The 14,530-nt window shown below is 39.5% G+C and overlaps 2 protein-coding genes across 2 annotated transcripts in view; both read right to left on the reverse strand.

Moving 5' to 3' along the window:
- The window catches only part of THOC7 (THO complex subunit 7), a 738,093-nt gene that overhangs the window by 223,727 nt on the left and 499,836 nt on the right, over positions 1–14,530 (reverse strand). The gene's annotated exons all lie outside the window — the stretch shown is intronic.
- PSMD6 (proteasome 26S subunit, non-ATPase 6) overlaps positions 1–14,530 on the reverse strand; it is a 1,096,682-nt gene that overhangs the window by 46,067 nt on the left and 1,036,085 nt on the right. The gene's annotated exons all lie outside the window — the stretch shown is intronic.

Below are 14,530 nucleotides of genomic sequence, written 5' to 3' on the forward strand. Positions count from 1 at the left end.
TTTTGAGAAGCCTAATGTTGTCTCCAAGACTTCTTTAAATTCCTTGGGGGCTTTAGGTGTTTGTGAATCACCCATGGCCCTGAGCTCCTTGTTCTGTCAAATAACTCCTCTGTGGTCTCAGTTCCCATACCTTGCCAGCCCTTTCTTCTCAATTTCCATTAAGTGAATGACTCACACAAGCAGAGCATTTTCCTGAAAGTCTTGGAAGTTCTGTTGCAGAAATGCAAACTGCTCAAAATTTAATGCTGAAAATTTCTGTTCCTTAAACACCCCCAGCCATTTCCCTCTTAGTCACCTGGTCCTCCTCTCACTTCTTCCTACCACCACTTCCACTGTTGTAATGGAACTATTTCTAATACACGACCCTCTGCCAAATCTATGCTCTTATGACCTTATCTTGTTCCTTAGAATCTCATTAAGGTGTTTTTCCAGAGACAGTTGTGTCTTCCTAAGAGGAATTCTGGTCTCTGCTACTAATATATTTTAAAACTCTGCCACATTTAAATTATTAAAAATATCCATCCTAATCGGAACACTGGCATCTCTGCCACTGACTATGGGCACACCTAGGCCACTTTAGATTCAAAGAATGAGGAGATGAACAAGGTGATTTCAACTGCCAAACTGTACATGGCAACCACATAGTTGAAAGATGTAAAACTCATTAAATCTGTCTGAAAGCAGTTAGGGAATATAATGCTAGCTCAGAACACAAGTTCAAGGTTTAAATGTTAGTTATCAAGGTGCTCAAGAGGAAGGTGAATATGTTGTCTATCACTGTGTATAACACATTACCTAAAAATGTAATAGTTAGATCAATGAACATGTATTAGGTCACAGAGTTTTGTATAGTTGGAAAGATGGGAGTGGCTGAGCTGAGTGGCTTTAGCTCAGTCTTTAAGGATGCAGGCAAGCTGCTGATTGGGCTCGATGTCAGGAGTAACTGAGGATTTCAACTTGGGCCCCCAGGAGATCCCATTAACCACATAGAAAATAAGAGGGTTTGAATTTGTCTTACCCTATCACAATATTTCCTTTTAGGAATTCATGACACCTACACACACCATAAAAGCTGCCCCCAGTTTGCCCAAGAAGGTTCCAATGGACTTTACAAAACAAACGAACCAACCATAATATTTAAGACAGTCCTCATATTACCTTTCCGCTGGCACCTCTCTCCAACCTGTATTTCACCTTTGAGGTTAAGAGGTGAAAACGTTGCCTCAGGAAGGCCCATAGTTACAATGAACATTTCTGTATAACAGGACGTTCGCCTACTGCCAACTGATGACCTACTATGAGGACTAAGATTGATTGGGGCTAGAGGACATGTTCCCAAGACAGCTCATTCATGTGGCTGTTGGCAGGAGGCCTCAGTTCCTGGCTGGCTATTGGCAGTTGCTAGTCACATAGGCTTGTTCACAAAACTGCTTGAGAGTCCTCACAACATGGCAGGTGGCTTCCCTGAGATTGAGCTATCCAAGAAAGAGCAAGGAGGAAACCATAATGCCTTTTATGGCTTAGTTTCAGAAGTCTCACATGGTCATTTCTGCCATATTTTATTAGTTAGAAGTGAGTCCATACATCCAACTCACAGCTAAGGCAATGGGAATTAGGCTCCAAGTTTGAAAGGGAATGTCAAGGAGCGTGGGCCTGCTTAAACCATCACTGTGAGAACACCTTTAATCTCTTCGGACCACCTCAGGTGGAATGGTTTTGAACTTCAGATGAAAACTGAATCAAGTATTGGAAAGTTTAGGGAGGACTCCTACTCTTTTCCTCTCGCTCTCCACAAGTCCTTGGGGAGTCCTATTCCTGTTCTGCAGAGAAAATCTGACAGAGATGGATAGGAGGCAGCATGGAGCGGAAGAATATAAATGTGGGACATGCCAATTTTTAATATTCGATGCCATCCAGAATTATGTCAGAAGCAGAGTGAGATTAATTGGGAAATTAAGTTTCCTCTTTTCTTATTCTATTTCCCTCCCAAACCCTTCTCCTTAGCCACGGAGGTTATCAAATGACACGCAGAGGTTTTTTCTCCATTATTCTTAGCACTAAGGACCCATTAGGCAGTACTGATGTTTCCCGGGATCAAACAATCAATCATTTCTTTCTCTGAAACGGGGACAGAGTGATTACACATTTTGTTCTGCTTTTAAAAAGCTATGGCTAGGGAGCTAGCATACACATGATAAAAATACTTTTCAATTGATACACAGTTATTATTAGAGCTGGTATTTACTTCAATGGTTTGTGTCACCATATTGCATTTACTGTATTGTGGCAACGGAGGAATTTTTAACTCCACAAACAGATTTCTTTTTTTTGATGCTGTTTAACTGCTCTGATTTACATCTGCAATTTCTAGACATGGTTTTCACCTCCTAGAAAAGATAGCCCTCTCCCTTTTTTAAAGTAAAGTTTTCATTTAAGGCAAAAAATTCCAGTTTTAAACCAAGTCCTAAGTTCAGAACTCTTTATATGTCTAAAACACTGATCTGGCATAATTGATTAATTCATAGTTTTGCCAAAGACCTTTACTGTATTTAGTGTAACAATGTCTGAAATTAGACGCAGCTGGCCAGAGGAATATTCTTTTTAAGCAATGGCTACTGTATAAGATTCAGTCATAATTTTGATGATGAACAAAACAGATGACTAACAGAATCAGAAAGCTAATGCCTGTATTCCAATTCCTTTATTAGGTCTCCTCTTTCATCTCCAACTACTGCATTTGATGCTATCTTACAACGGAGTTCGATGGTGACTTGCCAAGTCAAAAGACCATCATGTTGTCTCAGATGTGAAATCTCATTTGTGATAATAGGGACTGACCCAGTAAAAATAACTCTACCTCTGGATCCTAGTGAAAGAAAGGAAAAAAAAATTAAAGGAAAGAGCACAAAGAGTTGTGATGTCTGTCTGGATCCCTTTAGTGAACTGCCCCCGAGACAAGCATGCGCACGGGAAGTGAGATTACCTGGGGGAAGTGAGAGTACCTGGGGGCACCAGGAAAAAGAGATGGCCTGAAGACGATAGCATGCTTCAAGCAGCCCCAAGCAGGATACCTGGCACAGTGTAGATGCTCATGAGATATTTTGCGAGGCTCATTAGATAATTAGAAGCTCATTAGGTATTGTGAAATAACTTAAGTCAATTTAGGAGAAATTAGAGTATTTGGGGCCCAGATCCTAAAAGATGGATATATTATTCTCCAAGTATAAATTAGGCACTTTGGAGAAATCTCAACTATTCCAGGAATTAAGGGTATATGTCATTACTACAGGAATAGTAACAACATTGTGGAATTTCATAGAATCTCCCCTTCTCATACTCCTCCTCAAATTTCAAGCCTTTAAAAATACGTTCGTTATTTAAGGTTATAAATCCTCTGTAGGCTCTTTAGAGAGAATTTGAAACACACATAAAAATATAAAGAAAAAAATAAACCATAATGCCTTTACTTAGGAACAGACATTGTAAACATTTTGACTTATTTCTCCCCAGTAATTTTGTAAGCACATGGTTATGGAACTAGGATAATACTGCATGTAAAGCTTCTTGCATCGTGCTTTTCAGAATTAAAAAAAATAACATTTTATTGTGATTAAAAAGTGAATATATGTTTGTTGTAGAAAATCTGGAAAAAAACAGAAAAGTGTAAAGCAAGAACTAAAAATAGCACTCCAATCTTGTCACTTCACAGAAGCACTGTTAATATTTTGGTGACCTTCCCTTCTGGGATTTTTAATTTTTTCTGGTCCTTAACAAACCTGTAGACTTACTTGAGAGAGCTGAGGCCATTTCTTGAGTGTCCAATTACCATTTAACCAAGATGGAAGTTAAAGACCCTTGGAAAAGTCAAGTAGCTTAATAAAAACTAAGTGGATTTCTTTTTCCAGTTGATGTTTTTTACTGTGACCCTTGAGGGTGGAGGGAAAGTACAGTACTATCTGGGAACAAACATGCTTCATGAGTTGCAACCTATCTGAACCTCCCAAGATGGAAGCCTTCATGTCCCTGCATTGAGAGGTGGGCTGGGCCAAGGGAAAAGACTATGGGAGACAACAATGTATGAATGGACATTTTGGGGTTAAGAGGTAGCTTGAGATGCTGTGAAAGCCTCAATCATCAACTCTAACTCAAAATGTCTCTGCTACCAAAAATCATATTTAGCTCATAAAATTTATATTGAACAAAATCACACTAACCAATGGCCCCTCTTTTCCTCCCATGGGACTTCTTTATTGTAATAAACTAGGGTCATATAGATTATTGCCAAGAGGAATGAAACTCAATGGTCTCATAAAAACAGAAATAAAAACCCCAAAAATCATTATCCTGAATCTTATGTTTCACTGAAATATAAGATTGAATATAAATTGAATAATTTTACCAAGGTGGCTTCCAGGAGGCATCATGGTATGGAACAGGCACTAGTGCAGCTCTGCCATGTATTTGTGTGTGAACATGGGCATGTTACTGTTACTCTGAGTTCTGGATTTATCATCTATAGATCCAGAGTTAAGTATGCCTACTCTGCATAGGTAGTGAGTGACTCAAATTGGCCAACATGGGAAAGTGTCTTGCACCTACAAAGGAGGCAGTGTTTGTTAGTTCCTTGTTCATGGACTGCCTCTCATGACAGCAAGTGTGGTTGGTATATTATGGGGCACTGGTTATGTGCATCAATGTTTATTGTCATGGATAATAACATGACAATAAGCAACAGAAAACAACAATATTACAACCAAAAATAGAATATTACAACAAAAAATAGAATAACAATATTCTTTTTGCTTATTGCAGATCTGCAGAATTGGAGACAGCAAAAAAGATTTGAGATAGGAAGGATGTTTCGGTTATCTATCTTGAGTAAAGGGAAAGTTTATGACAAATATAGCACACCCTTGTCATTAAAAAGTTAAGCAACACATGAGTATATGAAGTAAATAATGAAGGCACTCTACCCCCATCATACACACCACCATGGAAGTAAACACTGTCACCAATTGTGTGTGCACAGTTCCAGAACTCTTTCTATTCATCACATGTACATGAACACATATACTTGTGGTTTCACAATATTTGCTCAGTATTGTGGTAATTTCTTTGCATTAGTGCACCATAGGCCTCTCGTTTTTAAAAAACAGCTGCAACAGTTTCCCAAAATTTGGAATGAACCATAATGTAACTGACCAGTCTGAGAAAAGAAAGAGGTGCAAATGCCAGTTCTTTGTGTGCTGTTGGAGCAACTGTGAGCAAATACTTTAAGACTCTTTGAGGCTCACTAACTTCATCTGCATAATGGGCAAAAGGATACCATTGCCACCCATGGTGTTGCTACAGCATTATCACATATTTCAAAGCATTTGACAAACTATAAAGCAAAACCTGATGCTGCCTTTTATTTACTCCTGATTGGAGGAGGAAAGGGGAAGACTAGAGCCCATGCTAAAAGTGGGCACATTTCAGCTGTTTGTGCATTAATGTTTAATGACAGAGCTTTGGGAAAGTCAGTGATGAAACATTTATAACAACTTGTTTGATAGCAAAACTGTTTGCCTTGGAATTTTAATTTTAGTCAGTTCTATTTTTATATAACTCCAAAGACCTTCACTTCCCTCCTTTTTAGGGTGGTTCATTGTTCACTTGGGCAGAAACCGTTGGATTCAGAGGGCTCTTTTTACTAATCTAAAGGAAACGGCAAGAGGGTATCTCCCTGTCTGCCTTATGAAGATAATACAGAAATGAAGCTGGGATCTTCTTCAGTGCCCTTCAAAAATGTGGACTGGCTGGGCATCTGGATTACTTAATTAAAGTGGTTGATGCCAGTAAGTAGTGAGAAGATAAGAGGCTAAAGGAACAATCACTACGGGTCAGATGAATAAAAGCCCTTTCTGTGCTCTCTCTCTCTCTCATATAATACTGTGACATCTCACTTCTTATTAAGACAAGGCTATTCCATCCTCTTGACACCAAGATAGGCTTGACTTCGCCTCTAGAATGGCCTACAGCTCTATCTCTAGGTCACCAGCTCTTTTGCAAATGCCATGCTGATGTTTTCTTCAATTTTTTTCTTGGATGTGGCACTAAAAAAAGAGATCAAGACACAAAATCAAGGCCTTTGATTTTTAGGAGAGAGGAAAGGAAGTGGGGTGGCTCTAGTTCTCCAAGTTACTAAGGAAACACATCCAACCAGGATGTTGAAGTTCCAGGATGATAAGAAAGGATATTTACTAAGACTAGCTGAGACTGATGCATTAATGAACTCAGCATCAGACTCCACAACCACCCTCCATGAACTAAAGGTCAGAGTCAAGTGCACTTTGAGCTGAGCGGAAGGAATTTGGTTCTCAGACAGATTGCTCACTAAATCAGTTGTCCTCACAGTTCATTCAAGAATTTTTCAACTTCTTTGTTCTACCTTGGATAATAAAACGTATTACATAATTCACTGGCTCTTAATCAAAACATTGTGGATCTTCAAAATTGACCAAGTAAGTGCCCTAACTCGAAGCCCCTTTTTTCCTCTACTCTGTTGACTAATGAGTGTTTTCTACTTAATAGTTGCTGACACTTGGGAAATACTTTGAAAATATATTTGAGTTTCTTTCGGGAAAATGTTTCCATGATCAAAAAACAGACCTTCTCATTTTGTCAGGAACAAAAATCCAGTTACCAGAGCATTCTGCTAGCAATGATGATATGCTCCTGCTGCTGCCTGTGGACCTGGCTCTACTCCATGTTGTATATTTTTTTAAACCAGGAAAGTTTTCCTAAACTGGAGGACTACACTCTTATCACAAATTTCAGGATGCTTTTCTGCTTTAATTCTCAGGTGTGGTGTTGTTTGTTCTGCCTCCTGGGAAGCCACTTTCAAACTCATTGTTCAAATGTCCTTGGAATGAAAAAGACGAACCATCCTGTCAAGGGAACAATAGTTTCTACTTAGGGGGAAAGTACATCTTGCCAATTTCAGTTTGCATTGTCCCAAACATGTTTGTAAAACTCTACCCTCAATAATCTGTGATGCATACAGTATAAAGTTAAACCCCCACATGGAATGACTAACAAAAGCAGATGCAAAACAGCGAACAAGGAAAGCAAACACAAAGATAAAACAGCATGTGTCAAATCCTATGTCAATCATAAGAAAATGTTTTTCACGTGTAATCATCGAAGATTAAAGGCTGGATATTTAAGGAATGCAAAGAAGGATGCCCTTCAATAAACAATTTAAATAAGGTGAGAAGGCTGTGTGGTGGGTGGAATGGGAAAAAAGAAATTTAAAAGGCAGACTTGGGGTTCAAGGCTCCATGTCTTCTATGAAACAGTTGGGTTGCAAGAGGTCATCTAACTAGTTTCCAAGACTCATTGTCACCATCTGTAGACAGAGACAATAGCAACAACAGGTCTCTATCTACCTTGTCAGGAACGAGGGAGGATCCAATGAGATAAGATACAGAAAGTCACTCTACAGTGCCATATAAATGTCTGCATTTCTGAAACAAAAGTTGGCAGTTGAAAGAGCAATGGCAAGTGAGTGGATATGACTGTGGAGCTGTGGGAGCAGAGAATGGCCTGCACCTCCAGTCTGACCACCCCGTTTCCCTGTCCCTCAGGAAGGCCAGATCATCAGACCTTCTTAGGGGGTACAGGGGGGACTCAGGGGCAGGCCACTCAGCTATGAGGCTAAGCAAGGCTCCGGGACTTCTCTCCTGTTCACACTGATGGCCCTCTTTCACTAACTGTTTACAGGGAAAAATCAAGTGTATCCTAGCTTGAAAGAATAATTATTGAATTAGCAGCAGTAGTCCCCAAACTCAGTGATGCATCAAGAATTACTCTGGGGGTCTTTATTTAAAAAGTACTGATTCTCACACTCCCAGACCCCTGCTTACCTTACAAAATCTGAATTGTTGGGGCTCATACCCAGGAATATATATATTTTAATTATTATAATATTGAAGTATCAGATATCCAAGAAAAAGAGTGTCCCTAAATCCCAATCCCAAAACATATCAATTTAAAATTTTTTCAATTTTTAACTTCTAATCCCAGCCTATAGGCACATTTAGTACTTTCCTACTTTTAATGATATTGGAAGATTTAATATTCTACAATTTTCATCAACATTATCTGATGAATATTTTCATGTTTCAATTGTTTCTTTTTACCTCCCTACACCCCTTTCAGATAACTACTATTAAAACTTGTCGGCCAGGCACGGTGGCTCACGCCTGTAATCCCAGCACTTTGGGAGGCCGAGACAGGCAGATCACAAGGTCAGGAGATCGAGACCATCCTGGCTAACATGGTGAAACCCCGTCTCTACTAAAAATACAAAAAATTAGCTGGGTGTGGTGGTGGGCACCTGTAGTCACAGCTACTTGGGAGGCTGAGGCAGGAGAATGGTGTGAACCCGGGAGGCGGAGCTTGCAGTGAGCCGAGATTGCGCCACTGCACTCTAGCCTGGGTGACAGAGCCAGACTCCGTCTCAAAAAAAAAAAAAAAAAATTGTCATGTTTTCTTTCCTATCTTTCTCTAGCCAATAGAAACACGCACATTTTTGGCCACTGCTTCTCTTACAACACATATCTCCACATCTTGCTTTTTCCACTTAATAATGCATATAAAAATCCCTCCAGGTTCCTAGGTGTAGAGCCAACTCATAGGTGCATAATAATCCATGGGTTATTTGTCCAGGTTCTCCACAGAAACAGAACAGAAAGTGCAGATAAATAGATAAAAAGAGAGATGGATTTATCAAGGAATTGACTCATGCAATTGTGAAGGCTTGGTTAAGTCTAAAACTTACAGGACTGGCCACAGGCTGGAGACCCAGGGAAGAGTTGCAGTCAGAGCCCAAAGACAATTGGCTGGCAGAATTTCTTCTGGCTCAAGGGAGAGAGTCTTTGTTCTATTAAGGCCTTCCTGTGATTGAATGAGGCCCACAGACATCACGGAGGGTAATCTGCTGTTCTCAGAGTATATGAATTTAAATATTAATCTTATCTAAAAACGCCTTTAGAGAAACAGCCAGAATAATGTTTGACCAAATATCTAGACATGTGGTCCTGTCAAGCTGATACATAACATTAACTGTCATACATAGTAGGGACATAGCCCAATTCATTCATTTCCCAATTCATTTCTCTGTTAATGAACTTTTAGGGTTTTTTCCCTGTACTTTTTTCTTCTATAAACAATGCTCAGTTATAAAACACTTTTTATTTCCACTGCATAGAATCTAAGAAAAAGAGATTTGGGGGTTCAGCAGAATGGTTCTTTGTAATTTTAATGATGCTGTAGGATCACTTCTGAAAGGAGTTTTTATTGTTGTTAGGGTGACTCTGACACAGATGGGCCAGCTCTAATTATTAAGACTACAAATATACAACTTTTCATTCCTTTTTTTTTTTTTTTTTTTTTTTTGAGGTGGAGTTTTGCTCTTGTCACCCAGGCTGGAATGCAATGGTGCAATTTTGGCTCACTGCAACCTCTGCCTCCCTGGTTCAAGCGATTATCCTGCCTCAGCTTCATAGTTGCTGGGATTACAGGTGCCCGCCATCATGTGGGCTAATTTTTGTATTTTCAGTAGAGATGGGGTTGGCCATCTCATGTTGGCCAGGCTAGTCTCGAACTCCTGACCTCAGGTGATCCACCCACCTCGGCCTCCCAAAGTGCTGGGATTACAGGCATGAGCCACCGTGCCCGGCTGAAAGTTTTTATTTTTATGTCAATGTGGAAATGCTGACATAAAACCTTCTCCAGGGCTGAGACCTTAAAATCTTTCTCATTTGAGTGTGATGATGACTTAGGTTAACCTATCTGATAACCAATGTTAATAACTTCCCACCACCCACAGGCATGAAAGGCAGAGCTGTGGGAAGAAGGCTTGGGGACTCCTGAATGGCGCAGGGCAAGGATGGCACAAGCTCCTTAACCAGACTTCACTGTTGCCTTTGTAACTGCTGGATAATATTTTAAGTATTAATTTATATTTTTTTTTTCTCCCCACTCTGTCCTATTTTCCCTCTTCTTTAGTCAAATGAGGCTGTCAGGGGAGGTATATGCCAAAGATGAAGGTAGAGGTAGCCGGAGAAATTTCTTTTCTCAGGAAATTTCCTAAGTACTGAGAGGAAGAAGAGGGCAAGAAGAGGTAGAGTGGCAGAAAGAGCAGGGAAAAGAGACTAGATAAAGGGATTCACCCATGCTAGGGGCAGAAGAGGAGAAAGTGCTATGGAACTCTGGATGTCACTGAACTGCCGAATGGAGAAGGAAGGACAAAGGGTCTCAGGCAGATGGGGCCTTGACAACCTCCCAGAAGATTCCATGTTTTCTTTTTTTTTCTTTTTCTTTCTTTTTTTTTTTTTTTTTTGAGACAGAGTCTCACTCTATCACCCAGGCTGGAGCGGCACCATCTCAGCTCACTGCAACCTTTGCCTCCTGGGTTCAAGTGATTCTCCTGCCTCACCCTCCTGAGTAGCTATAATTACAGGCATGCATCACCATGCCCAGCTAATTTTTGTATTTTTAGTAGAGATGGGGTTTCAACATGTTGGCCAGGGTGGTCTTGAACTCCTGACCTCAAGTGATCTGCCCGCCTCAGTCTCCCAAAGCGCTGGGATTACAGGCATGAGCCACCATATCTGGCTAAGATTCCATGTTTTCTAAGTATAGTACCCCTCATCTAACCTTGGCTCAGCCCTAAAGACTACAGACTGTGGTACAGCTCTGGTTCAAAAAACAGTGATAATAACTGACATTAATCAATTTGCCAGAAGAATGGGAGGCTAGAAGTAGAAATTATATTGATTTAAGGCAGGGTTTCTCAACCTTGGCACTATGGACATTTTGGATAACTCTTTGTTTGGTGGGCTGGCTTGTGCACTGTAGGATGCTTAGCAGCATCCCTGGCCTCTGCTCACTAGATGCTAGTAGCATCCCCTTCCCAGTTGTGACAACCAAAAATGTCTCCAGACATTGACAAATGTCCCATGGTAAAATTGCACTTGACTGAGAACCACTGATTAAAGGAAACATAAAGAAGGGTTGTGTGCCCTGAGTTTATGGACAGAGATTCTTACCAGCTGTATGTACTGACATCGATTTTATGATGTACTAAGGGAGACCAGCAAGACATTGTGTTTGTCCCAGATTTGCCTCCCTGACAATGTTTTGCTTGGGCTAATTGGTAAACATTAGCTTTCATTCTCTGAGCAACTTGTCAACAAAGGGATGGCATCCAGAAATGGAGGGACATGCGTCTTAATTATACCTGCAGTGGTTAATGGGCCAGTGAGGCATTCCGGGTACTCTAAACCCTTGCTGACTTCTCCCAAGCTAGGGCCTGTCCGCTCTATCACTGTGCCAGGCTGCAACGAGTGCCAGTTCTGGAAAACCTGGCTGCCCTTCAGGGCCTTTTAATTTGACACTAATAAGCCTGATTTGGACTTTGTATTATGGAGCAGCAACCAAATATTATTGCCAAAAAGGGCAAATAGCTGATGTCAGCGGTCTTTTCTAGGCAAGAAATGAACGTGATATTTTCTCCGCCTCCTCTCTTCTCACTAAGAAGATGATTCCTGGAGATAATCCATTTGGTTATCCGTGGACGTGAACATAATTTGGAGGCAGCAGTCACTCCAGATGGCCCGCTGAAGCTGGGAGTCCTGAGTTAATTCCTGAGCCAAATTTCTCACTCCCTGGAGGAGCAGAGTGGAGGTTGTGTGTGCATGGGGAAGTCCAAGCTTTTCATATCTGGAAAAGAAGACTGGGAGAGGCCAGCATGAATGGCCACTGTCCTTGCCAAATCTGGATGGTATGTCTTAGGTGAGTTGTTAAGAAAACTTCCTGACTGTTGGTGCGGACAGATCTTGGAACAGACTGCTGAGGGCAGCTGCAGGATGACTCTCCCTGGAGTTCAGAGCTGCCTGGGTGGTTCCAATGCTCTTGCCTGACTCAGCTAGCCCAGACATCCTGAGTGACCTCTGAAGGTGTGCCCCAACTCACTGAGCCCTAGATCTGTGTGGGCTTCTGAGGGGTGAGAAAGACATGGGGCCAGTAACATAGAACTATGATGGATCGGTAGCTTCAATGGGTACATAAGGAATTTCAGAGAAACTTAGATATTTGGGTGTACATCTCTGCTCACTGGGAATGAAAGAAAAAAAAAAGAGAAGCAGAGAGGGGAGAGGGAAGAAGAGAAAACCAAAGGGAGGATTTTAACAAAGCATTATGCATAGACAATCAAGCAAAAGATACATGAAAGCCATCAAGATGATTGCAGTGACATTTGATTTAATAGAGTACAAAGGAAGAAAAGTAGGTTTCAGGATGATGGAATGGGACTGTTTCATCATATCAATTTTTAAAATATGTATTTCTTTTTGATTGCTAATTTATTACTGAAATATATCAGATTTTCAGCTTTTGTCTTGCAACTTGGGTCTTGGGGAAAACTCACTTGGGCTTTGGTCTTAGGAACATGTTCCTATTTTTTTTAATAGTTTGAGGAGAATTGGTGTGAGTCCTTCTTTGAAAGTTTGGTAGAAGTTGGCAGTGAAGCCATGCAGTCCCGGGTTTTTCTTTGTTAGGAGACTTTTTAATACTGAGTCAATCTCTGTACTCATTATGGGTTTGTTCAGGTTTTTATATTTCTTTCTGGTTCATTCTTAGTAGATTGTACATGTCCAGGAATTTATGTTTCCTCTAGGTTTTCCAATTTGTTAGTATATAGTTGTTCATTATAGTTTCTTATCTTTTGTATTTCCGTAGTATCAGTTGTAACATCTCCTTTTCCATTTCCAATTTTGTTCATTTGGGTCTTTTTTCTTGGTTAGTCTAGCTAGTGGTTTATAGATATTGTTTATCTTTTCAAAAAGCCAACTTTTCATTTTGTTGATCCTTCATATTTTATTTTTAGTCTCTATTTCTTTTAGTTTTGCTCTGATCTTTATTATTCTTTCTACTAATTTTGGTTTTTGTTTATTCTTCCTTTTGTAGTTCCATGAGGTGCATTATTAGGTTGTTTATTTGAAATGTTTCTACCTTCTTGACGGAGGCATTTATTGCTATAAACTTCCCCCTTAACACTGCTTTGGCTGTCTCACATAGGTTTTGGTATGCTGTGTTTCCATTTTTATTTGTTTCTATGTATTTTTTCTCTTTCTTAATTTCTTCATTGACCCAATGGTTATTTAGGAGCATGTTATTTAATTTCCATGTATGTGTGCAGTTTTCACAATTCCTCTTGGTATTGATTTCTAGTTTTATTCCATTGTGGTCTGGGAAGATACTTGATATGATTTTGAGTTTTTAAAATTTGTTGAGACTTGTTTTGTGGTCTAATGTATGATCTATCCTGGAGAATGTTCCATATGCTGATGAGAAGAATGTATAATCTGTAGCTGTTGGATAAAATGTTCTATAATTATCTGTTAGATCCATTTGGTCTAAAGTACAATTTAAATTCAATGTTTCTTTGTTGATATTCTGTCTGATCTGTCCAGTGCAGAGAAGGGGGTATCAAAGTTCCCAACTATTGTGTTGGAGTCTCTCTCTCCCTTTAGATCAAATAATATTTGCTCTATATATGTGAGAACCCTAGTGCTGGGTGCATATATATAATTGGTATATTTTCCTGTTGAATTTATCCCTTTATCATTATATAATGACTTTCTTTGTCTCTTTTTATCATTTTTGATTTAAAGTCTGTTTTATCCAGTATCTGTTCACTTTTGATTTTCATTTGCATGGAACATCTTTTTCATCCCATGTGTTTTTAGAGGTGAAGTGAGTTTCTTGTAAGCAGAATATAATTGGGACATTTAAAAAAATCCATTAAACCTGTCTGTATTATTTAAGTGGAGAATTTAATCTGTTTACATTCCAGGTTATTTATGATAGGTGAGGACTCATTCCTGTCATTAAAAAAATTGTTTTTTGGTTGTTTTGTATAACCTTTGTTCCTTTCTTTCTCTCGTCTTTGCCATTGCTTGTGGTGGGTTTTTATTTATTTATTTATTTTTTGGTAGTGGTAACATTTGGATCCTTTCTCTTTCTATGTCTGCTCTACTAGTGAGTTTATATTTTTGTGTATCTTCATGATGGTGGATATTGCTCTTTTGCTTCCTTAATAAGCACTTTTTTTTTTTTAGGGCCAGTCTAGTAATGAATCTCCTCAGGTTTAGCTTGTCTAGGAAAGATTTTATTTCTCCTTTATTTTTGAATGATAGATTGGCTGCATATATTATTTTTGGCTGACAGTTTTTTTTTTTTTCTTTTAGCACTTTCTCACATTCTTTCATCACATTCTCTCCTGATCTGTAGGTTTCTGCTGAGAAATCCACTGTTATTCTGATGGAAGTTCCCTTACGTGTGACTTGATATTTTTCTCTTGCTGTTTTCAGAATTTTCTCTGTCCTAGACTTTTGTAAACTTTTTTGATTTTAAATTTTAAGGATTTCAAAAAATTTAGAACCAACTGGTGTCCAAATAAAGTATGTCACAGGGCTGGATA

This window comes from Macaca thibetana, chromosome 2 (genome assembly GCF_024542745.1).
Source record: "Macaca thibetana thibetana isolate TM-01 chromosome 2, ASM2454274v1, whole genome shotgun sequence".
In the NCBI taxonomy this organism is placed as follows: domain Eukaryota; kingdom Metazoa; phylum Chordata; class Mammalia; order Primates; family Cercopithecidae; genus Macaca; species Macaca thibetana.